Source organism: Cupressus sempervirens, chromosome 5 (genome assembly GCF_028749045.1).
Source record: "Cupressus sempervirens isolate cs-2001-9-10 chromosome 5, ASM2874904v1, whole genome shotgun sequence".
NCBI lineage: Eukaryota > Viridiplantae > Streptophyta > Pinopsida > Cupressales > Cupressaceae > Cupressus > Cupressus sempervirens.
Window position 1 is genome coordinate 575,543,778 of NC_143122.1, and position 25,340 is coordinate 575,569,117.

The following is a 25,340-nucleotide window of genomic DNA, read 5'->3' on the forward strand; positions in this document are numbered from 1 at the left end:
GTTAATGATCGACTAGGTAAAATGTGTGATGGGACAAAGGTGTGAGAAGCTTTAAAGTTAGAATGTTTGTAGCGAAGAGTTTTGCGTTGTCGACTAGTGTTTTGGGTGGAGGATGGGCAGAACACATGGATGCCAATTTTTATTTGGTCATGACATGACAACAAGCCTTTTTTTTGATGAGATAAAGAGTTGACGACTTCAACGAATGTTGATATGCAAGTGCAAGATGGTGATAAAGGTTGTGTTGGAAGTGTCGGTGATGAATGCATCAAAACTAGACATCGATATCACATCAATATGGATATGGTGAGTATGGTTCTTGCATGGGAGCTAGAATTGGCAAAGGGTGAGGTTATCTTTAAATGTGTGCTACGAAAATTGGAGGATGACATGTTTTGGGGGTTGGACTCAATATACGAATGTGAGATGCTAGGTGTGGGGTTTGATGTCTCGAAAGGTATAAAGGATTTGAATGAGGTGGAACAATTCGACGTTGTGCCATTCATCTGTTGGCCAAGTTGTTTGAACGAAATGATACAAAGAGAAAATGAGGCTCGTGTGGGCAAATTTGAAATGGGTGTTACGTGCAGAGGACGAGTGAATTCTTGGGTAACTCAATCTAGAAGCATGAAGGCAAGAGTTAAGTAGAGGATAAGTGTCGAGGGCAAGGTGAGGATGTGGGAGGAGGAACAAGGTTGCCTAGATGTAGGGTATTCAAGTTTAATGATGGTGTTTGTCTTTTTTTGATGTTTTGGGTCAAGACACACAATTTGAAAGTTCTTGGTTAAGGGAAAATTGATGATGTAACGATGGTTTAGTATGTAAATGTGGTTTTGAATTATATAAGGGGGTATGTTGATCATGCAAAGCCAATTTCGTTTTAGTAGGGGAACTCTCGATTCTATAAAGACAAAATTTTGTAGTGCAAAGTCTGATGATAAAACTATGAAGGGATGGATTGGAGTTGATGAACTAGTGGTATTTTGGTGGGTGGATTCGGGTTTTTGATTTACCATGGTTTCAAAAAGCTTTTTAAAGTCAATGTACTTTTACATATTAATAGAATATAAACAAATTATCAATAAACAATGATCGATAAAATACATTAATAATAGTAATAAAAAAGGAAAATACAATAATATATAATTACAATTGCAATATAATACTATGTAATAATGTGTTATGTTGATTTTTCCCAATGATTTAATATAAAGCGCATGGTTTGCTAAATGCCCATTCATTTTAAAATATTTTATTAAAAATGTGGTTGACAAAAATCAATTTTTTTGATCTTTTGTATTTTAGGATTAGTATTGAGTTTTAAGTATTGAATATAATATTTTAAATTTAAATTATACTAGTTGTTGCATGTTTTTGTTCATACATTGATTAGCTGATAGAAGTTTGATATGTAGAACTTAGGAGTTATAAAAGTAATATATAACGATTCTTAGGTAGTTAGATTTTATTGTAAGTTGAATGTTTGTTCAGAAACATGTCAATTTTTCGACAATCACACATATCATTATTAAGCAATAAAAACATCACTACCTCCAACTATTAAGTCACTATTGGCTTTGCCTCCACTAACAGAGAACTATAAAAATTAAAAGTTCATCAAACTTTTTTAACAAAGTATGAAATAATGAAATGTATTGTTCAATAAACCATCTTTGCATTACACAATGTTTAAGAATCAAAAATTTTAAATCATTTAAACTACCTTTAATTCCCGAGTTAAGTTTGTCTTTAAATATTCCTTTTACATATTATGTGATTATCTTCCAATGTACAAATAACCTATTGGCTAAAAAAGTATTTTGATTAGAAAGTAAATGATGAGGTTATCTACTTTGTTTTTGTAACAAAATATCATTTTCATATATGAAATATTTGATTTGATAATTGGTGATAAATATAGATGAAATAACCTAAAACATAGTTTATATAAAAAGTAATATATCATTAACTCTTTAATCAAATTATAATATCCTTCAATTATTTTAAGTAAAGAATGGTTTTAAAAAATTGTGTTTTATGGTCTTTTATGTTCCTTATGTGAAAATAATGACAAAACTATCAATCATATGCTTCTTAATAACCTCTTGGTGCAAAAATGTTGGCAATGTTTATGTGCCAAATTAGGATGGTTTATAGGGATACCAAATGATATTATGACACTGTTTCAAGTTGGCCAAGGATATCTAATAATAACTCGTTTGAGGATTTTTGGGTAATTTCTCTTTCATTAGTGGTATAGAAAATTTAGGAGAGAAATCAATAAATATTCAAAGGAAGAAATTTGATTAAAAAGTGCTGATAAAGAAGATGGAGGTTGCCATAGTTGAAGTGGTCAACTCAAAATTACTTTGTTATGGTATGAATCAAGGGACTTACACTAGATGGGATGATAATATAAAAATGAACTGGTATGGTCTTCAAATTCCTCCATTTGTAGGAAAAGGAGGAGCGGGCAATATACAGGACAAAAGCCAATATAATTAGACTCCTCTAAGGTGGACATTTAAGAGGAAATCTAGGAATCTTGGAGGCAAAATGTATAATTCATTCATGGAATGGTAATCTTATTGCAAAATTGGCAAAACCATTGAAAATTTTACTCAACGGACTAGCCTTTCTATAGAGTTGGACTTAAAAAATGTTGACATCGAGGGTGATTCAACCATTACCGCAAATGTTCTCACAGTACTGAGGACGAGAACCCTTTTATAGACCTATTCGAGAGCATCTCCAAGTTTGGGGCTATGGGTGACATCATCATCTTAGGAGATTTTAATGCACAGACTAAAGATCTCCAGAGCCCCTAGTATGACCATGGGTCCGACTTGATTTGTACTACTGAGAGGGATCCTACTAGTATGGGGCATCAGCATTTGTCGGAGGATCACAATGGACCTCTAACTTGCTATGGTCGCCACCTTCTCTAGCTTTGTGAGTCCTCTGATCTGGTGATTTTGAATGGACTCTCTTGCTTCCTGGGTTTTGAGCTTTTTACATGTTGGCCTCATAGTGGGGGTGCAAGCGTGGTTGATTATATCCTCATTGTTGCTTCTTTCCTCCCCTTCATCCAAAACTTTACTATCTTCCGTCTTCCCCTGGGGGATCATGCCCTCCTTAGCCTTTTAGTTCGTGTTTCTTCCCACCCTCTACCACTCATCTCTAGTCATCCTACCCAGATCCACCCCCTTACCCGTTTTTGTTTTGAGGATAATGATCAAGACCTCTTCATTTTCCATTTGAGAAGATTCCTCTACTCCACTAGCTTCACGAATCACAGTAAGGTGTCCACCATGTTTCACTCACTGGCTACCGCGATTTGGGAGTTGGCTCTCCTCTTTATCCCTCATCGCTCCATTCCTAGCATTCCCAGTTTTGTTCGACATATTACTTGTCCCATGAACTAGTGGTTTGATGATGCTTGTAAAAATTTCCACCGCTCCTTACGCTTGGCTTTTGATACTCATTCCCCTACTTTTACCAATTTATGACTCTCCTACAAACGCTTTCTTCGCCATAAGAAGCGATTATTTATTGCTTCACAGGGCAGATCCCTCAGTGACACACTATTTAGTATCCCAAGTTGTTTTGGTGCATCATGTTCCCTTGGCATAGCCAACCTCAGTCCACCCCCAACCTTTGCCTCCTTGCCTCTCATGTCTCCACGTTGTATGATATCCTGAGTTAGCTTGCACCCCTTCGTAGCCCACCCCCCCCATTGTCACTTATTCTCCACCTCTAGCATTTATGAGGCCATTAGACTTCTGATATGTAGCAAGGCGGTTGATGAGGAGGGTTTTTAGGCTGAGCTCTTCAAGCTGGGCACCACGATCCTGGGCCCTTATTTTTCTACACTCTTTAATAGAGAGGTCTATTTTGGTTTTCCAGACTCTTGGTCGAGACATGTTATTTACTTGATCCATAAGTCTGGGCTGACCTTTGATCCTAGAAACTATAGGACCATCATGATTGGGCATACATTTGCCAAACTTTATGCTACAACATTGAATACTTTTTTATCCAGTGAGCTCGACAGGAGGAATTATAGGGCTAAGGGTCAAGTAGGATTCAAGATAGAATACCAAACCATGGATCATATCTTTACACTACGGGCTATTATTGAGGCTCGACACCACTCAAAGAAAGTCTACTATTGTTTTGTGGATTTTTGTAAGGCTTTTGATTTTATCTCTAGAGCGACCCTTTTTCAGAGATTGAGAGATATTGGTATTTTTGAGATCTTATTGATGACTATCATGAGGTTATATGAGATAGTGATTGGTAGACTCAGGACCATATAGGCCCTCTCCGACCCTATCTAGAGCACCATTGGGATGAAGCAGGGCTTCCCTCTTTTTCCCACCTTGTTCAAGATCTACATTGATGAGCTCGAGGCTTTTCTTAGTGACTCCTCACTTCCAAGTGATGGTTGTCATCCACACCAATTATTGATCTCCATCCTTCTCTTTGTTGATGATGTGGTTCTTTTTGCTTCTTCTCCTAAGGGTCTTCAAAGGATTTTGGATAGAGTTGCATCTTTTTGTGACATGAGACAACTGGTCATGAACCTTGAGGAGAATCGTGTTATGGTCTTCAACAGTTTGAAAATCTCACATCTCCACTTTCACTTCTAGGGTCGGGAAGTTGAGGTTACATCATCTTACACATACCTTGGGGTTAAGTTTTTTCGGACCTCGTTTCAGCTTGAGATCAACCATTCAACTTCGGATCGGTAAAGGGTTGGGTTCCCTTTCCATGCTAGGGAGACAATGCTTCAGACACCACTTTCAGGACACATCTTCTAAGCCATCTCTCTTGGATTCCTTAGTAAGACCCACAGTGCTCTATGGTTCGATGGTTTTGGGTCCTTCCCTTTTGGACTCGAATTGGGCCATGATCCGGCATACCTAGACTCTACTCCATCGGATTATCAGATGTCACAAATCTACCCCCCACAGTATTATTTTGGCTAAGTTTGGAGCTCACCCATTCAAGCTTGCAGCCATTTTTGACCTATTGTGGTTTCTCCACAATCTTTGTGGTTTTGCAAACTCGACTGAAGGCCAACATAGATACCCTTGCTTAGCCTATTGCTCCTCAGTTGCTATTGCAGACTCTGATTTAGCAACTAGAGCTCGATGTTGGTATGCTCAGACTACTATCCAACTGAGTTCAATTGGGATCGACATCAACCATCTCCCTCCATACTAGTTCTCATTAGATGCTCCTACTCATCTACTCCCCTCTCGGTAAGAGTTGAATGGGTATGTGAGACTTGACCTTTACAGGCAGTATATCATACGGACTTGGGTGGATCCTCGAGGGGGACTACGTCCAAGGATGGCTTTCTACTCCGAGCACTTCTTATATATTCAGGATGGGATTATTGTTCGCCCTGAGTACTTACACAGATATTGGACATATGCCCTGCATATTTCCCTTGGCTCCTTCAGGGTGGGCTCACACAGACTCGAGATCCAAATTGATCACCATATTGCTAGAGAGGATAAGGTGTGTACACTTTGTACCTTAGCTGAGGCAGAATCTAAGATTAATTTTCTTTTCAGATGCCCCATATACTACAAGATTAGACAAAGATTTTACTATCTATTTAGAGATTACAGATCCCTCTCAGATTTTTTCAGGTACACCAATCAATGTTGCATTGCACTCTATCTCCGTGAGTCCTTGTAGCTTCATGATCATACTTTAAAGCTTTCATTTCCTAGGAGTCAGGCCCATACACAACTTATTACAACCTTCTTCTTGCCCTTAACTCTGGTTCGGGGTTTTGAAGCATCCATACAATTTCCCTAGTACGGGCCATTCCAGATCTGTGAGACCCTGCAGGGGTCCTCTTGACCAACGACACTTCTCTTGTATCACTCAGCTTCATCATAGGGCCTCTGATAGCTACACTAATCAGTCGTTGTTGAAATTTTTCCCTACAAGGATGAATACCTAATCTTTTCCATGATGTCTCCTGCTTTCTTCTTCTTTTGTTGTACTTGTTCTTTTGTGGACACCGTTTGGTGCTCTGTTTGTCTGCTATTTTCTTGGGGTAAGCTTCCAGTCCCATAGACCCTCGTTGCGGTCTTTTGTTGGACATTAATTATCTTATCTTATCTTATCTTATCTATCTCAGAGTTAGGAATGCTACAAACTAGAGATTGAAATATTTTCTTGATAAAGCTTTGAAATTGATTGATCAATTTCATTAGTTACAATTAATCATATTTATAGGGAAAGTAATGACACAATAGATGAATTAGCTAACTTAGGGGCAAACGGAAAGAGCCTCAAACAAGTCAATTCTCACGAGGAATAGATTACTGACAAGCAAAATTAGTCTTCTTTGGATATTTGGATTTGGATAATAAAATTTAGGAGAACAAGAAAGGTTCATATAGGGATAGACATTCAAATGATGGAGAGGACATCTAAGGATATCACTTTCTTATTTCATATTTCTTAAATCAAATAGGGGCTTAATACAAAGAAAATCAAGAGATTGGTATATACAACATAAATAGCATTCTTCAGTAGCTAATGGAGGCTAACCCAGTTTCCTCCTAACAATTAGTGGCTAGATTGTGTTGTAAGGGCAATCAAAAGAATATGTGAGTCATAATATTTGTCTTATCCCATTTGTATTCTTGAAATTTCTTAACTGTTATCAATTTGAATTGCAAAGAATATGGGTAAGGAAAAAGGATGATTGAGAGCATTTATGATTTGATTATTTACCAAGAACATTAGATAATGGGAGGGTATAAAATTTCATAATTCACTGTTTGGCCAAAAAAAATGTGGAACTTTGTTGAGGGAGACAAGATGAAGTGCACACAAGTTTGAATTTGAGTAGTTGGAAACAAGGCTTTCTTTTAGTAGTAAGTGTTGATAGGTAGAGAACACATGGAGAAATTTTTGTAAAGGGAATATATTTTTAAGAAAATTGACTGCATTCTCATTTTGAGTTGCAATGAAGGTGGCCAAGAAAGGAAGTTGGTATTGAAGGAGAATGTTGAGTAATAGGAAGACATGAAATTTCATAATTGTTTGTTTAGATGAAAATAAATAAGTAACTCTACTAAAGACAGTGAATAAAGAACACACAACATTGACTTTGAATTATATGAAGACGTCATTTCAACTATAACTCTTAATGGGATAGTGATAAAAAAATGTTGGATTTTGTTAATCCCTAAGATGTCTTGTCTATTAGTTTTAAACACTTAGTCATTCACAAGACATGATTATTCGATCATCACCGTGATTGAGTCATCCTATATAAGTCGAGCTAACTATTGAAGACTTGTAGCTATTATAAGTCATGTGTTGAGCAATAGTTAGTACCAAGCGAGCTAATGGTCATTGAATACTCTAGTGATTGTCGAGTTTGTCAGGGGTAGTAGGTGACGATGAGTGATATAGAGGCCAAGTTGTTCATGCCGAGAATAGGTAAGGTCGAGGGACAACATGATGAAATAGTTTATGTCGAGTGTTAGTATGATGTTAGTGTCGAGTAACATAGTTTCACATTTTTGTTTGGAATGACACAAAATATTATGTTAATCATTTTTATCAAGTTGGAAGCATGTTTTGAAGATCGGGGAGGTAATCAAGGAGGTGATTACACATTCAAAGGAAGATCATTAATTTCTAGGTAAGGAAAATGGAGAAGTTGTGATTACCAAATCCAATGGATTAGGTGATTCCCCCACCTCAAACTAAATAATAAGATATGTATGGAACTATGTTTCAAATTGATATATAATACACTAGTTCCTAATACTATATGCAAGTCCAAATCAACATAATGATGTTAGTTTGTGGTGACTGATCAGGAAAGTATTGTACATACTTCATAAATTCTTTGTGGTATCTGAAATTTGATAGTTTTATGCATGAGCATGGATATAATAGGTGTCATTCAGATTACTATGTTTACTTTAAGAGGTTGGATGATGATAGCTACATTATTTTATGTTTATATGTTGATGATATGCTTGTAGCTAGGTCTAACATGGATCACATTAAGGGGCTAAAAAGACAATTAGCACATGCATTTGCTATGAAGGATTTGGGGGCAGAAAAACAAATCCTTTGTATGAAGATTTGCAAAGATAGGAAGAATAGAACATTGACGCTATCTTAGGTAGATTATGTGGAGAAGGCGTTGCAACGTTTCTCTATGGAGAATGCTAAAGTTGTTAGCACACCTTTACCTGGTCATTTGAAGTTGACTAAGGAGATGTGTCCTAAGACATAGGAAGAGGAGGATAAGATGTCCAAGGTACCCTATGCTTTAGCTGTAGGAAGTTTGATGTATGCTATGGTATGTACTAGGATAGATATTGCACATGCAGTGCGAGTTGTTAGCAGGTATATGAGTCATCCAAGAATCGAGCATTGAAATGTAGTCAAATGGATTCTCAGATATTTGAGAGGTACATCCAATAAATGTTTACACTTTGGGGGCTCTACTACTAATTTATAGGGCTATGTTGACTCAGATTTGGCAGGGGATATTGATACCAGGCAGAGTACTACAGGTTATGTCTTTATTGTCGGTGGGGCAGCCGTGAGCTGGGTTTCTAGGTTACAGAAGATTAATCCTCTATCCACTACAGAGGTAGAGTATGTTGCTACTACAGAGGTAGCCAAGGAGATGATATGGCTTCAATTCTTCTTGGAAGAATTGGGACATCCTCAGAAGGATAATTATTTGTTCATAGATAGAGTGCCATTCATCTTGCCAAGAATTCAGCTCTGCATTCTAAGACCAAACACATGCAGTTGCGGTACCATTTCATTCGGTCCGTTTTAGAGGATGGACAGTTAAAGTTGGAGAAGATACATACAAATGACAATCCAACAAATATGTTCACAAAGGTAGTAACAAGGGAGAAGTTGAACTCCTCTTTAGCTTCAGTTGGTCTTCTAGACTGAACATGAATAAAAGAACATCAGAGTCCAGGGTGGTTTGATTCAGTGGGAGCCCCATGTGGTAGTCATATTGCTATAGGATCAGTCTCCAAGTGGGAGATTGTTGTTTAGTGTGGAGTCTGATCAGTCCCCAAGTGGGAGATTGTTAGTTTGTGGTGATTGATAAGGAAAGTATTGTACATAATTCATAAATTCTTTGGGGTTTAAATTTTTTTTTGGGCTGTGGCCAACATTGTGGCTAACATATGGCCGACATGTTGTAACCCTAAGGCGACATAAAATACTTGTATAAAAGGGCTTAGGGTTAGGTATTTTCATTAAGTCGTGATGCGAAATTGGTTCTTGCAGCGGTATTGAGCTATAAGGGATTACAAATTGTAATCAAATTATAATCATTGGATTTTAATAAGATCAGACTTGCTGTTTGGTGGACGTAGCCTAGGGATTCGGTGAACCACATTAAATCTTGGTGCCTTGTGTTCTTTTCTGTGTGATCTATTATTTTATGTTATTGGTCAGATTTGCATGTAATTGTTATTTTTTTGTCCATGGTTTAATCCTAACAAATGATAGATGCATAAGGACATAAGTTAATGTTTGAGCTAAGATGAGTTTTGGTACTGAGTTAAAAATTTGGTAGAGACCAAGAGCCAATTTTGTATGTCAATATGAATTGAGTCATGATACCGACTGAGTGAAGTTGAAGGATGTGTGCGTGCTAAGTTTCATTCAATAAGTCGAGACAATTTTATATAATCAGTGTACACCTAACAATCGCACAAGGCATTTAATGTAGACTCAATTCGACCGTTTGAACCTATATAGTGGATTTTGAAGCTCATTTTGAATCACTAGGTTTTTTAGTTTATAGAGCAAAAATTCATGCGATTTGTAAAGTGATTTGTGTGAAGTTGCAAAGATATTGAAGTGCATGTCGTTGGCTTAATGAGTAAGTTGTGCAAGGTTGTGTTTGAGTTGAGTTGTGATGTTGTTTGATTTTGGAACCCTAGATTGTGAAAATGGCATCATCTACATCTAGTAGTGAGAAGGAGGCATTGAGGGATAACAATGCATAGATTGTTCGAAATGATGAAATGCCCTCCACCAAAGTTCAAGGCATATCTAGATATTATGTTAACAAGAGATTCTTTAGGGGCATTGTCCACAGTTCCACCTTGAGTGATTATGGTAGATGATGCTAGATCATGTTATACATGCAAGATCAGAGAGAGGTGAACTTGAGTTGAGAAATTCTTATGACAAGTTGTGTGATAATGGTAAATTAAAAGACAAAAACAAGGTCGTGGCCAAGAAAGGGTTAACTCTTGACCTAGCATTTCTAAAAGTATTTAAGGTATAATGGATAAAGATTGTGCTAAGCCAAATAAATGACATGAAATTATGGTTGGAGAATGGACCATTTAGAATCACAAAGTCTATTATTTATCATGCAACTGGATACCTTGTTCTAGACAAAGTGAAGACAATGCGATGTCAATGCAAAGATGTAATTGAAAACCTCACAAAGGGAAAATGGAATGGTAGAGACATGTTGATCAATACTATAGAAGACCTTGTCACCAAGTTTGTAGTTTGAGTTATTGCACAAAAGTTTTATCAGTTGAGTCAACTAAATAGTGTACCATGTGTAGCTATTTACATGGGGTATAAACTTGTTAAGAAGGATCATAGTTATGATCTGGCCAAGTTGCAACTAATCCAACTGGAAGAGAAAATATGAGTGTTAAGGAAGGCCAATAATACATCATGTAAGTTTGGTTCTCTTATTGTATGCATATTTTTCTATGTACAAAATTTGTTTCCCAATATTGGAGATGTAGTTTGGGACAAAAAGAGCCCATTCAACGAGAAAATAAACAAGTTAATCAATCAGATAGGTTAAAATTTTGAAACCATGATGGATGGTTATTTTGAGGATTTCAAGAAGAAAATGAAGAACATATTCGTAATACCTAAGTCGGTCATTGACCAATACTATGATCACATATGATTTCTTGTTGATATGGATTACACATATGTTTAGCCTGTATCTCCTAGAATGGCATGGATAAGACCTCTACACCACGAGGTAAATATTGATGAAGTGACAACTACCTTCACAACATTATTAGCTGAAGAGATTGATAAGAATGTTGAACCCTTTGGCACATATGAGATAACTAAAATCAAAATGATGATGCAAACAACGGTCCCCATGATGGACAAAAAAAGGATGAAGATGATCCAAGATTTAGAAGGTAAACTTGGATAATTTCCACTGTAGATACATTAAGGAAAGGACGAAAACCTAAGCAGTGATGAAGGTGATGATGAAGAAGAACATGAAGGAAAAGGAAAAGAGCTTGTTGTTGATGAGCCCAAGGAAACCAAGGGAAAATAATTTTTTGTGGTTGATCCAAAAGTGAAGAAAAGTTTGAAGAAAGTGGCAGTCAACCCAACAAAAACACCACAAAGGATCACTACGAAGAGATCTAAGGAAAAAAGTCCTGCAACTGCTAAGCCAGTGAGAAAAGGAATTGTGAAGAATTAAACCTAAGGATGAGGAAGATGAGGTAGAATGGACTAAGTCTGATTAATTGAGTCAAGTCAAAATTATTCCAAGGAAAGAGCCTCAAGATATTAAAAAGGTATGTGAAAACTTTGAAAAGTTCAACAAGTTTAGCATGATTTAATTATATTAAATGTAAAACCTTAGAAAAGGTAGATAAAGAGAAAGGAGAACAAGTTGTTATTGACATGATGATAAATTTTAAGTATACACCAATTGAGCTAGGCCAAGGATTACCAAAATATTTGTATAATAAGATAGATGCAAAATGGAAATGGGCTCTAACTATTGAAAAATAGATGAGAGAGGCTACATTAGCCAAGGTTATGCCTAATTTAGGAAAACATCATATGTCAATAGCCATGAAGGAATATGCTAAGAAATTAGTGCCAAAGAGAAGGGTATATCAAATTTTAAAAAATAAAATTGAAGAAGTTGTACATGAAAGTAAAATAGTATGGAAGAAAGTCTTTGGTCTTATGCCTACATATATAAGAAGGAAGAAAGTCTTTGGTCTTATGCCTACAGATGATAAGAAGGAAGAAAAGGAAGAGAAAGATGCATAAGAAGTTGAGTTAGATAATAAGGAAGACATCTATGAAAATGTCAAGAAATTAGTTGAGACAATTCATAAGATGGCACATGAGAGTGAGAAGAAAATAGAAGTAGTCACCATTGAAGATGAAACTCCAGAAAATACAGTGCCTAATGTGACTATTACTGAGAAAGAGTCAGTTAGGATTGTGTCTGCCAAGAAATAAAAGAGGGAGAAAGATCCTAAATTAATCGAAGATGCATTGATGGAAACCAATCTAATGATTGTGCAGATCAAGGAATATCCAAAGATTGGTGATGACAAAAACCTCAACAGGTAACACTTGGTCTAATAGATAAATCTACAATTATGGTTGATACTAATGTGCAAATGCTAGGAGAGGCAAAAGAAGATGTTTTTGTTGCTGAGCAGCAGAGTGGGACAACAAATGAATAAAGAGATCAGATAGATATTTCCAGCAATGGAAATCAAGCAGAGAATAAGGAGAAAGACAACCAAAATGCATAAGTAGAGCAATCTACTACTGGTAGTGAGAGGCAAAATGTCTTCAAAACTCAGATTGAGGGAGCAAAGGAGATAGTTCAGTTAAGTTCCATTGTTGAACTCACATTAACTGAGGAACAAAGATAAGTTGATGAGCCAAAAGGTGTCTAGGGAACACATGCAATTATTCAGAGACCAAGTTTGCAGCTCCAAACAAAAAAGTTACAAGTATCCATGGTGAGCTCTAACACTTCAAGTAAAAGGACTAAGAGGAAGAAAGTCTAGTCCCCTATTTCATTTCAAGCTAATCCTGTTATGCTTGAAGAGGGTACCACTATAACATATTGGGACAAGTCAACTTTTACTGAAGAGAAAATGAAAATTTTGAGTGAATTATTTACCAAAAAAGCAAAACCAGTCCCAAATCCCCTAATAGAGTGGACCTAACAGTGCTTTGCATAAACTCCTAACATAGCACATACTTAATTGTATTTTATAAATCCTTTCAAAAGGTGTACCTAACAATCCCTATTACTCTTAACTGAGTAAGATCACTAGAAGTGATCAATTGTAAGCCTTAATAATGCAACTTTATTACTATAGTAGTAAAGCATTGTGGGTGTCATCCCCACCCCAATTTTACCTTCTACTTGGAGGGTTTCTGGTTTACCAAATATTCTGTTATGGTGTTGTTATTTTAGTACTTTATGTTTCTTTCATGCAAGTAGATTAGAAAACTTAACAAAGTGGTTTAAGTGAAAGAAGTTTAAGTGGTTCCTAATTCACCCCCTTGTCACCTAGTTTGCATTACATTTCCAAAAATTAGTATCAAAGAAAGGTTCTCTTATACAAGCTATAGAAAGTTGTAGAAGTTTAGCAGCTTGAGAGCAAAGATTAGAGACAATGGAATTATACAAGCTATAGAAAGCCATTGATAATGAAAAGTTGGATCTACATGTGGCCATGGAACAAATCAAGAAACTAAAGGAGTAACTCTCTCAAACCCTGAAAAGAAGAAAAGAATTGGTAGAAAAGATGAATGACAATCTATACATAGAGAGAGAATTGAAGATGTTTGTAGAGAGAAGTTTAGACGAAGAAGATATATCTATAGAAGATCTACATGGAAGGAACCTTATTCTTTTAGAAGAAGTTAGAAAATTGAAAAGAGAACAAGAGATACATTCATGCAAGATATGTGAAGTCATGGATCAAGCTACACATGACAAAAATATGGTAGAAGAAGACATAAGACTACTAAACACCAGGTTAAAAGAAAAAGACAATGAAATCCACCAGCTTTTACTACATCAAGCACATATGAAAAATCAGTTGAATAATACAAATAAAGAAGTCATCAATCTAAGGATAGAAAATGAAAGACTCATGAATGATCTTAGAGTAGAAAGAGAAACCAATGAAAGAATGATGAGATCACAAGAAAACATGGATCAATTAGTTGAAATATCTTAGAATAGACAAAAGGGAAAGACATGATTGGGCTACATTGAACAAGGAGAGTCATCACAACAAGGAGCTCAAAAGAATAAAAGACCTACATGCAATCATTGTGGAAAGATAGGGTTACACTTGTAACAAGAATGGACATAGAGAAAGTGAATGCACAGAGAAAACTAAGTTTGAAGGAAAATGTTTCACATGCAACAAACAAGGTCATAAATCTCCAAAGTGCAGGACCAAGGATTGGAATCCTTCTAAAAAAATTGCTAAAGCAATCTTTGGTTGGGATTACAACACTTGGTGCAAATGTTATCTATGTGGAGAGTATGCACACATTGGAGCCAATTGCATGAGGGCTCACTTCAGAAAGAGAAATCCTACCAAAAGATGTTATGTATGCAAAGAACTTGGTCATCTAGAAAAGAATTGCATGAATAGAGGTAAAGTTTAGATTGAAAAGAAATCAAAGGATGATAATATCAAGACTCAAATGAAGCAGAAATGGGTAAGGAAATCTCCAGAGAAACCAAGTAAAAATAGTGAGGTTATTGACACCCAAGTAAATGAATTGGGTGATTCAATCATCTCTACATAAGAATGTAAGGAGACCATTGGCGCTGTGATCAAATTCATATTCTACATCAATTCTAATCATCCAAGCAAGATAGTCTAGATCAACATATTAGATGCACTTGGACAGAAGAAAGTCTTGGACTTGACTGAGTTGTTAGTTCTAACTGAGTCACTCCTTAGGCCTAATTGAGCAATTAGTCCTAATCGAGTTACTCCTTAGACCTAACCAAGTAAGGGTAGAGTCGATCGAGTCACTGACTCAACCAAGCATGGTTGGTTAGTATTAGCTGAGCATTTAAGACCAAACTAAGAATCTTTTACCTACCTAAGTATGTAGCATTAATGGGTCCCTAAAATTGAAAATTTGATAAAAGGAATAAATCATAGTTTCATTTTTCACTGTAAATTTAAAGTTGTTTAGGAGTGCAACATTCCTCAAGTCCCCAAAGAGATTAAAAGAAAACTTGTTCAAGGAAAATCTTAGGAAAAGTTAGCATCTTAAAAACCTTCATCAACTGAGTAGTATGGAAGCATCCTTTAGTGCAAAGATAAAAAAGGGTTAAAAAATGTTGGTGAAGAGTTCTGACTACATTCCTTCAAAATTCAAATTGTATATAATGATTGCCAAGGAGAAGGATCCACAAGGGGCTTACTCATCAATTCCTCCCAAGGTACTTCTCATTCATGATATCAGATCATTCTATCATTGTTCTATTCAAGAACTAGGGAATTTTGAGCTAGATCAGGCATACGGTGCATTGTGCGATAATGATGTGCTGAAGCAAGAACAAAAACATTTGAAGGTCAAGAGTTTAACCCACATCATCCACATGCCAAGAAAATTTTGAATCAAATGAATTAGGCTTATACTAAGCCAAGTCCACAACATGCATTCTAGCTAGAGTAGACCTATCCCATCATGAAGACGATAATTCATAGGATAACATGGTATCCAATGATGGAGAAGTCTGAGGATACTAAAACCCTAGGTCAGGTAGAATTGGAAAAGCTAACCCTAGTTGAATGGGATGGAAGAGGTATGAAATTAAATAATGTGAATGACATGGAAATCAAGCTTTCCATCCATGTCATTGCACACAAAATCTATAGTTCAAGCCATTAGAACAACGTGCCATGTGAGGCAGTGGACCTGGCATGCAAGGTCATAAAGAAGAATCTATCCTTTGACCTAGCTGAGCTTTAACACATCCAGCTAAGAAACATGGAGAGAATTTGGGACTCAAAGAATAAATCATATAAGTTTGATTCACTCTTAGTCTTTTTTATTTTCTTTTATGTACATAAATTCTTTCCTTCAAAAGGAAATATTGTTTGGAAGAAAAATACCCCAGTATTGTATCAAATTAATGAATTCATAAATGTGATGGGTGAGACCTTTGAAAGCATCATGGATGCTTACTTTGACAACTCCAAGGAGAGGATGCAAGGAAGGCTTAGGATCCCTAAGAAACTTGTAGATGATTATGAGCAGGATATATGCTTCTTGGTTGACTATGACAGAGTTTATATATAGGTAGTCAAACCTAGGATTGCATGGATAAAGCCTCTATCATATGAGGTAAACATTGATGAAACAAGAGACATTTTTGAGGCTCTCATCAATGAGCCTATGGACCCCAAGGCTACTTATTTTGGAACATATGAGGAAGCCAAGAAAAAGTCTCACTTGAGATTCATATCCCTCAAATTCTGAAGAGAGGAAAGAAGAGGTTGAAGAAACTTGCAAAATTAGATTCATCTCTTATGCTCACTAAAGGAAAGGGTGATGATATTGAAGAGGAAGATGAAGAGGAAGATAAAGAGGAAAGGAATGAAGAAGAAGAGGCAAAGGAACATCCCAAGAATAAGGTTAAGGCCCCATAAAATCCTCCACCAAGGAGAAAAACAAGGTCTACTATTGTGATTACTGCCTCAAAGCCAAGGAAACCAAGGAAGAAACTAAGGGTAGAGGACAAGGATGAGGATGAGGATGATGCAGATGAAGATAACACCCCAATTATTTCTTTAAAGAAGGCACCCCCTAACTTTGAGAAAAAAATGAAAAATATAAGGGAAGGAAGGGGTATGGAAGGATTTAAATACTTCAAGTATGACCCTAGAAGCAAAGAGGAGCATAAATAGATTGAGGAAGCATTAGTTGAAAAGATGACAAGATGGAAATATGAACCATATGAACTTAAAGGGAAATCTCTTGAAGACCTACTGAAGGATGTTTCACATCATTGGGCTAATGCGAAAAAAATAGAGAAGGATATTAGAGAGAAGACTCTAAGGAGTCTCATGCCTAATCTCTATGGAAAAGAAATCAAGGAGGCAATGTCCAAATATGAAAACAAAAAAATTCCTAGATTTAAAACTTTTCAAGTATTGTCTAACAATATAGAAGATGTTGTGCAGTCCACAACAATATGTGGAAGAAAATTTTGATATTAAGGAACATGGAGACCTACCAGAGGTTCAAATAGTTGAAGATTATGATCCAGAGAAGATTGTTGCAGAGGTAATGACATTACTTCCTACCACTCCACCTAAGGCAACACCCAAGAAACAACCCATTGAGTTGAACCTAGTTCAACCAAGCAATAAAGTGAAGTTTGTTTCACCTTCATCAAGCTCTGTCCCAAAGGTAATTGAGCAACACACCCCCTGAAATTAAACTGAGAAACAAAATCCCATAGTCTCAATCAAGCAGTAGTAAGAGAAGGACTCGATTGACATGGGCAAAGAGATAATTCCTTCTTCAACTATTGAGAGCAAAGGAAAATGGAAGATAGTTGATGTCATAGATCTTGATGAAGAGATTGTAATCCCAAATTGAGACCAATTCAATCCATTTGTTGAAGAAATGGACATTTTGGGAGAGCTATGGAAGAAAAGAGAAAATCAACGAATCCTAAGGATGAAAGAGATAGAAGCAAATTTTTGGAAGACATCAAAGAAATATTTGTGGATGCTTTATCTATAGAAGTAAATGAAAAATTCCCTATCATTGATCAATTAATTTATATTGTAGATAAGTTCAATGAGGACATTGATGGGTGGGACATACTCCTTATGAAAGCTGAAAGGAAGTTTGAGAATAAAGTGCTAGAAAATGTAGCAAAGAAGATAACAATTGATCAAATAGAATTGTCTACTTTAATTTCTGCACTAGAAATTGTTGTAAATAATGTTGTATATTTATTTGTAAAGTTGAGTGATTCCACTAAATTTACCAAGGAAATAAAAGAAAAATTGGCCAAGATTGACATGAACTTGAAGGATAGTGCAAATAAGTTGGTAATTAACCCAAGCTCCAGTTTCAATCATTTTGCAAAAATCATTTTTTGACAAATCGTTAGGCATAACTACTAAGGGAAGAGGCCATAATAAGGGAAACATTGGTTTATATACAAAGTATGATACTTCTCCACATGGATATTATGCAGAAGAGAATGGATCATGCAAGGACACTAGTCAAAGATACAAATCTGCCAATTGTAGATCACATGTATGAGTTATCAGCAATGCTTCAGATTGATTTACACATTTTGAAGGTGCTACAAGATAACTATGATAATACTTTGTCTATGCTTTTGAAGGTAAATCATGATTTTCTTTGTCATTTTGGGATAACCTTGTATAATTATGTTGGCATTTGTAACAAAAACAAGGGGGAAAGAATACAAAGGGGGAAAGTATATAAAGAAAATATATGTACATATTTATATACACGTGAAGGGAGTTATGTATAGGAAGGTGAAAATATGTACAATAAGAAAGATATGCAAAAAGAAGAAAAAAAAGAATTTTGAAAAATTGAAAGCAATGTTTTCAGTTCAAACCAAGTTGCAGAGTGTTTAGTGCAAATCAAGCTACAGAACAAAGATTACTTAAGGGGGGGGCGGGGTGTGGGGGGTGGGTTGACTCAAGAAATTTTGATTTGAGATCTTGTACATAATAAGTTTTTTTGTCACTAATGCCAACGGGAGAGATTTTTAATATCATGGCAAGATATACTATCAATTAGTGTCAAAACACTTAGTCATAATGGAGAATCAATAGCAACTAAGTTGCTAGTCTGTAGTGTTAATTGAGCTCATAAAGGAACCAAACTATCATTCTTAACCTTGCAGGAACTAAGCGATGTCAACTAGTTTGTAGTGTCAATGGAGATAATAGTTCCCACTCAGTTGTAGTGTCAACCAAGTTGATAGTATCTACTAAGCTCTAGTGTGAACTGTCAATTGAGTTGATAACATTTATTGGGCTCCAACATGAACTGAGTCAATAGAGAAGTTTTGTTCGAAGATGATAATCAAGATGGAAAAGAAATATGAACCGAGTTAAAAGTGTCTACCGGGTGATCAATATGAACCAAGCATCCAGTATCAACCGAGTGCCAGAGTTAGCCAAGGTGACAGTGGTTCCTGAGTGTCTTCAGTATTGCTGGAGTAAGTCATTGGACCTGAGTTACAGTACTGAGCCAACTTGATGATTGTTTTTGGAACTATTTATGTTGTAGCCAGCCTATGATGGAATTATTTGGATGGATATAAGTATAAGATATTTTGGTTATCCAAATGCAAATGTATGAGTTGAAGAACATTATATAGAAGTGATTATGGAAGAGTAGAATATCTAGAAGGCTAGAAGCAACATAAGGAAAAGAAGAAATGTTAGGATTAACCTTAGATAGAAATAATAGTTACATGCAAATATAACCAATATCAAAAAATAATAGATCACACATAAGAGAACACAAAGCACCAAGATTTAATGTGGTTCACCCAACCCATGGGCTACGACCACCAACAACAAATCCAATATTATTATTCTTATCTAGTGATTACAATTTGATTACAACATGTAATCCCTTATATATCAATACCACCACAAGAACCAATTTTTGCATCACACATTATGAAAATCCCTAACCCTAAGCCTTTTTATACAAGTTTTTTTTTTCAACTTACACAATTAGGGCTAGAATAATAGAAAAATAGTAGCTAACACCTTGTATAAATAGAAGGTCATTTTTGGCTTTGGGGGCACTACCCCCTAAAAATCCCATGGGGGTGTTGCCCCTTGAACCCATCCTGTACTATGACAGGGAGCACGCCTGGGGCATTGCCCCTTGACCCCGTCTTGGGGGTGCTACCCCCAAACCCCCATAGAAATAATCTAGAGGGAAACTATGCCAAATAAACCTTTGAGTCTAATTATGCTCTACATCACAACAATCTCCCACTTGGAGACTAATTAGAATCCACAATAATAACCTCCCACTTGGCGACTGATCATAGCACCACTAAACTTGTAGCTCCCATTGGAATATATCAAATCACCATGGACTCTACTATTCTTTTATTCTATTTAGTCAAGAAGACCAATTGAAGCTAAAGAGGAGTTCATCTTCTCCCTTGTTACTACCCTAGTAAACATATCTGTTGGATTACTATCTATATGTATCTTCTCTAGATTTAACTATCCATCATCTAAAACTTGACCGAATGAAATGGTATTGCAACTGCATGTGTTTTGTCTTTGAATGCAAATCTGAATTATTTGCAAGATGAAAGACACTCTAACTATCTATGAAAAAATAATCATCCTACTATGGATGTCTCAATTCTTCCATGAATAATTGAATCCATATCATCTCCTTGGCTACCTTTATAGTAGCAACATACTCTGCCTCTATAGTGGATAAAGCATTAACCTTCTGCAACCTAGAAACCCAGCTCACTGCTACCCCACCAATAGTAAATACATAACCTATAGTACTCTACCTGGTATCAATATCCCCTACCAAATTTGAGTCAACATAGACCTGTAAATTAGTAGTAGAGTCCCCAAAGTGTAAACACTTACTTGATGTTTGTCTCAAATATCTAAGAATCCATTCAACTTCATTCCAATGCTCAATTCCAAGATGATTCATATACCTGCTAACAACTCCCACTACATGTGTAATATTTTTCCTTATACATACTATAGCATACATCAAGCTTCCTATAGCTGAAGCATAAGATACCTTAGACATCTTGTCCTCCTCTTCTTGTGTCTTGGGACACATCACCTTAGTCAACTTCAAATGAATAGGTAAAGGTGTGCTGACAACTTTAGCATTCTCCATAGAGAAATTTTGAAACACCTTCTCAATATAATCAGCTTGAGACAAATTCAATTTCTTGTTCTTTCTATCTCTACAAATCTTCATACCAAGGATTTGTTTTTCTGCCCCGAAATCCTTCATAGCAAATGCATGTGCTAACTAGTGTTTCAACCCCTTAATGCGATCCATGTTACACCCAACTACAAGCATATCATCAACATATAAATATAAAATAATGTAGCTATCATCATCCAACCTCTTAAAATAAACACAATGATCTAAGTGACACCTGCTATATCCATTGTCATGCATAAACTTGTCAAATTTTAGATACTATTGCCGAGGTGCTTACTTCAAGCCATATAAAATTTTCTTCAATCTACACACTAAGTTCTCCTTGCCTTTGACCTCAAATCCCTGTGGCTATTCCATATATATCTCATCATCCAAATCACCATGAAGGAAGGCTATTTTAACAACAAGCTACTCTAAATGAAAATATTCAATAGCCACAATACTTAAAACAATGTGAATAGAAGTCATCTTGACAACATGAGAAAATATCTTATCAAAATCAATGTCTTGTTTCTGTGTAAATCCTTTTACCACTAAACTAATTTTAAATATTTTCTTACCTTCATCCTCTTTTTTCAACTTGTAAACCCACTTATTCTATAAAGCCTTTTTACCTCCAGGCAACTTGCATAAATCCCATATCTTATTTTACAACAAAGAATCCATTTCTTCTTTCATTGCAGACTCCCATTGAATCTTAGTATCCACCTGCACAACTTCATCATAACATTTAGGTTCACCAACATCAGCAAGTAAAATAGAATACAAAGATGGAGAAAATCTTTTTGGAGGTCTATTTATCCTCGTTGACCATCTAACATTCACTAGGGTGTGTGGTATTTGTTGCTACGGTTGTTGTCAATCATGAGGCATTGTTGGAACATAAGCTTTTGGAGTATCATCCAACACTACATAATCATCTTCTTTCTTCTCATGTTGTTGCAATAGATCTTTGTACAATATTTTCTCATTGAATATGACATCCCTACTTCTTACAATTTTATGATTTTCAAAATCCCAAAGTCTATAACCAAATTCATTAATTCCATATCCAAAAAATACATATTTTCAACATGTGCAAATGCTTCACAACTGAAGGTTTTGAGAAAAGAATAACTCACCTTCTTACCAACCCATGCTTCTTCTGGAATACCACACCCAAAGGAGTAGAGGGACCTCTATTAATCAAATATATAGTAGTATTGACAGCCTCCACTCACATATTCAAGGGCAACCCTGCATGCAACCTCATGCTTCTTGCATGCTCCATTATAGGCCCATTCATGCATTTAGCCACTCCATTTTCCGATGGAGTTCTTGGAATAATTTTTAATCTATGAATACCATTACCAGAGCAATAGTCTTCAAATTCATGACTACAATATTCACCACCATTACAAAATCTAATACATTTTAATTTTGTTACAATCTTATTTTCAACCAAACATTTCCATTTCTTAAAAGTTTGAAATACATCAGATTTCTGTCAAAGGAAATAAACCCATAATTTTCTAGTTGCATCATCAATAAATGTAACATAATAATGAGAGCCATAAAGGGAGGATACTTGAGGTAGTCTCTATACACCTGTATGCACGAGCTCTGATTTCTCACTTTTATTGTCGTTCCCATTCTTCACAAAAATCACTCTCTTTTGTTTTCCATACATGTAACTTTCACAAAAATCCATACTGATACATTTCATACTTGGTAAAACTTTCTTTGAATGAAGTACTTTTATACCTTTCTCATTCATGTGCCAAAGTCTGGTGTGCCATAGCGCTATATCAAAATTTACAACAACTATTTGTTCTCCCTGCTCAACTGCAACAATTGTTCCTAGACATTCATTTTTTTTTTTGAAACAATCAAAGTAGAAGGAAAAATATGACCTATACAAAGATACAAGGTGCCTACTTTGACACCTTTTTCTACTACAAGGGAACCTTTTGAAACCTTCCATTTTTTTATCATTAAAAGTAACTACACAACCCTCATCACCGAGTTGCCCTGCTGAAATTACATTCCTACTCAACCTTGGAACATGTCTTACCTCATGTAGCAGCCAATGATTCCCATTTTGAAACTTAATCTTTACTTTTCCCTTTCCAAGAATTTGTCAAGCTTCATTATCCCCCAAATAAACGAGTCCAAAATCCCCTTGGACATAACCAATAAAATAACCTCTATGAGGTGTAGCATGAAATCTAGGATGAAATAAAATCATCAATACTTTATAAAGATAGAAGCAAAGCATCCTCTTCAAATTTGTTACTTACCACATTTTCCTCCTTGTTCCCTTCTGGTTTATCTCCTTCATTGTTCTTTCGAGTTCAAAAATCTTTCTTCTTATGCCCTATTTTACCATAGTACTAGTAATCTCTCGATCCTTTGGATTGAGACCTCTTCCCCTTAGACTTTCCTCTTGATTTCCCATGATTTCTAGAATTATTTTCTCTTTTAGTTATTCTACCTCTACTTTGTGCATTTAAAGAACTTCCTGATGTACATCCACCTAAAGTTTTCCTATGAGTTTTCTCACTCAAAATAACACCAATCACAACATCATATTTTAGAGTATTAGATCCATAAATTGAATTACTCACAGCCATTACCAAGCCATTCCAACTTTCAAGCAAAGAACACAAAATCAAGAGAGCCCTAATTTCTTCATCAAAATTAATACTCACAAAAGATAACTAACTAGTACTAGTATTAAACTCATTTAAATGATTTACAACAGATCCACCTTCTGTCATCTTCATATTAAATAAATGCTTCATGAAAAATAGCTTATTTAAAGCAGAGGGCTTTTCATACAATTTAGCTAGGGTTTCCATCAACTCTTCTGTTGTCTTCACTTTTGTAATGTTAAATGTCATTGATGGTGCCAAGTATAACCAAATGCTTCCAAGTTCCTTTCTATCTAAAAGATCCCATTCCTCATTTGTCATAGTTCCCTAGTTTTTTTTTTTTTTTTTTTCTCCCTTCTAGTGGCTTCCATAAATCCTTTTGATAGAGATAGCACTTGATTTGCATCTTGCATAACTGAAAGTTCTCCCCATTAAATTTGTTAACCCTCAGTTTACCCTTGTCTGCCATCACTCCCACTCAACCGTGAGACCTTCTTGTAGAGGATCACTAAAAATAAATGATGACGGTCTAGCTAAAAAAAATGATGACCGTTTGGCTTTGATACCACTTGCTAGGATTAACCTCAGATAGAAATGATAGTTACATGCAAATATAACCAATATTAGAAAATAATAGATCACACTTAAGATAACACAAAGCACCAAGATTTAATGCGGTTCACCCAGTCCCTGGGCTACATCCACAAACAACAAGTCCAATATTATTATTATCCAATGATTACAACCTGATTACAATTTGTAATCCCTCACAACTCAATACTGCTGCAAGAACCAATTTTCGTAGCACACATCATGGAAATCACTAACCCTAAGCCTTTTTATACAAGGTTTTTTTTTTTTTTTTTTTTTTTTTTTTCTGTTACAAATTAGGGCTAGAATAATAGTAGACACCTTTTATAATATAAGGCCATTTTTGGCTTCAGGGGTGTTTCCCCCGAAAACCCTTGTAGGGGCATTTCCCCTTAACCCACCCTGTACTACAATAGGGAGCACACCTGGGGTGCTTCCCCTTGACCCCATCTTGGGGGTGTTGCCCCCAAACCCCTATAGAAATAATATAGAGGGAAATTGTGCTGAATAAACCTCTAAGTCTGATTAGATTCCACATCACAACAAGAGACTCATCTATCAGAGTCAGGTGATTAGTTTACTTCAAAGGATCTTCATCAACAATCAGGGTTACATTTTAGAGATCAATCCATTGATTCATTCTAATAGGTGCATCAATCTCAAATCCCTTAATAAGGTATATCTAACAGTACTTTGCAGAAACTCCTAACAGAGTATATTATTAATTGTATTGTATAAACCCTTTCACAAAGTGGACCTAATAGTCCTTATTACTCTTAATCGGGTAAGATCACCAGAAGTGATCAATTATAATCCTTAACATGCCAACTTTATTATTTTAGTAGTGAAGCATTATGGGTGTCATCCCCAATCCAGTTTTACCTTCTACTTGGAGGGTTTTTGGATTACCAAATATTGTGTTATGGTGCTGTTACTTTACTACTTTTTGTTTCTTGCATGCAAGTAGATTAGAAAACTTATCAAAGTGGTTTAAGTGAAAGACGTTTAACTAGTTCTTGATTCAACCTCCCCTCTCAATCACTTAGTTTTCACTAAATTTCCAATAGTGCCAACCCTATTAGGAGTTGTAGAAGGAAGGGATCCACTATTCAAACAACTTCAAGGAAAAGACCACATAACTCACTATTTAACTAGTCTTTGTATTATTCCTTTCAAAATAATAGAAATGCAAGTGATCTCAACAACTCAATACTTTCTATATCCTCTTACTATACCTCTACCACACCAAAACACTTCTCAGGGCTCAACACTAGATCTTCAAACTTGGATCACAATGATCCCTTTAATTTATTA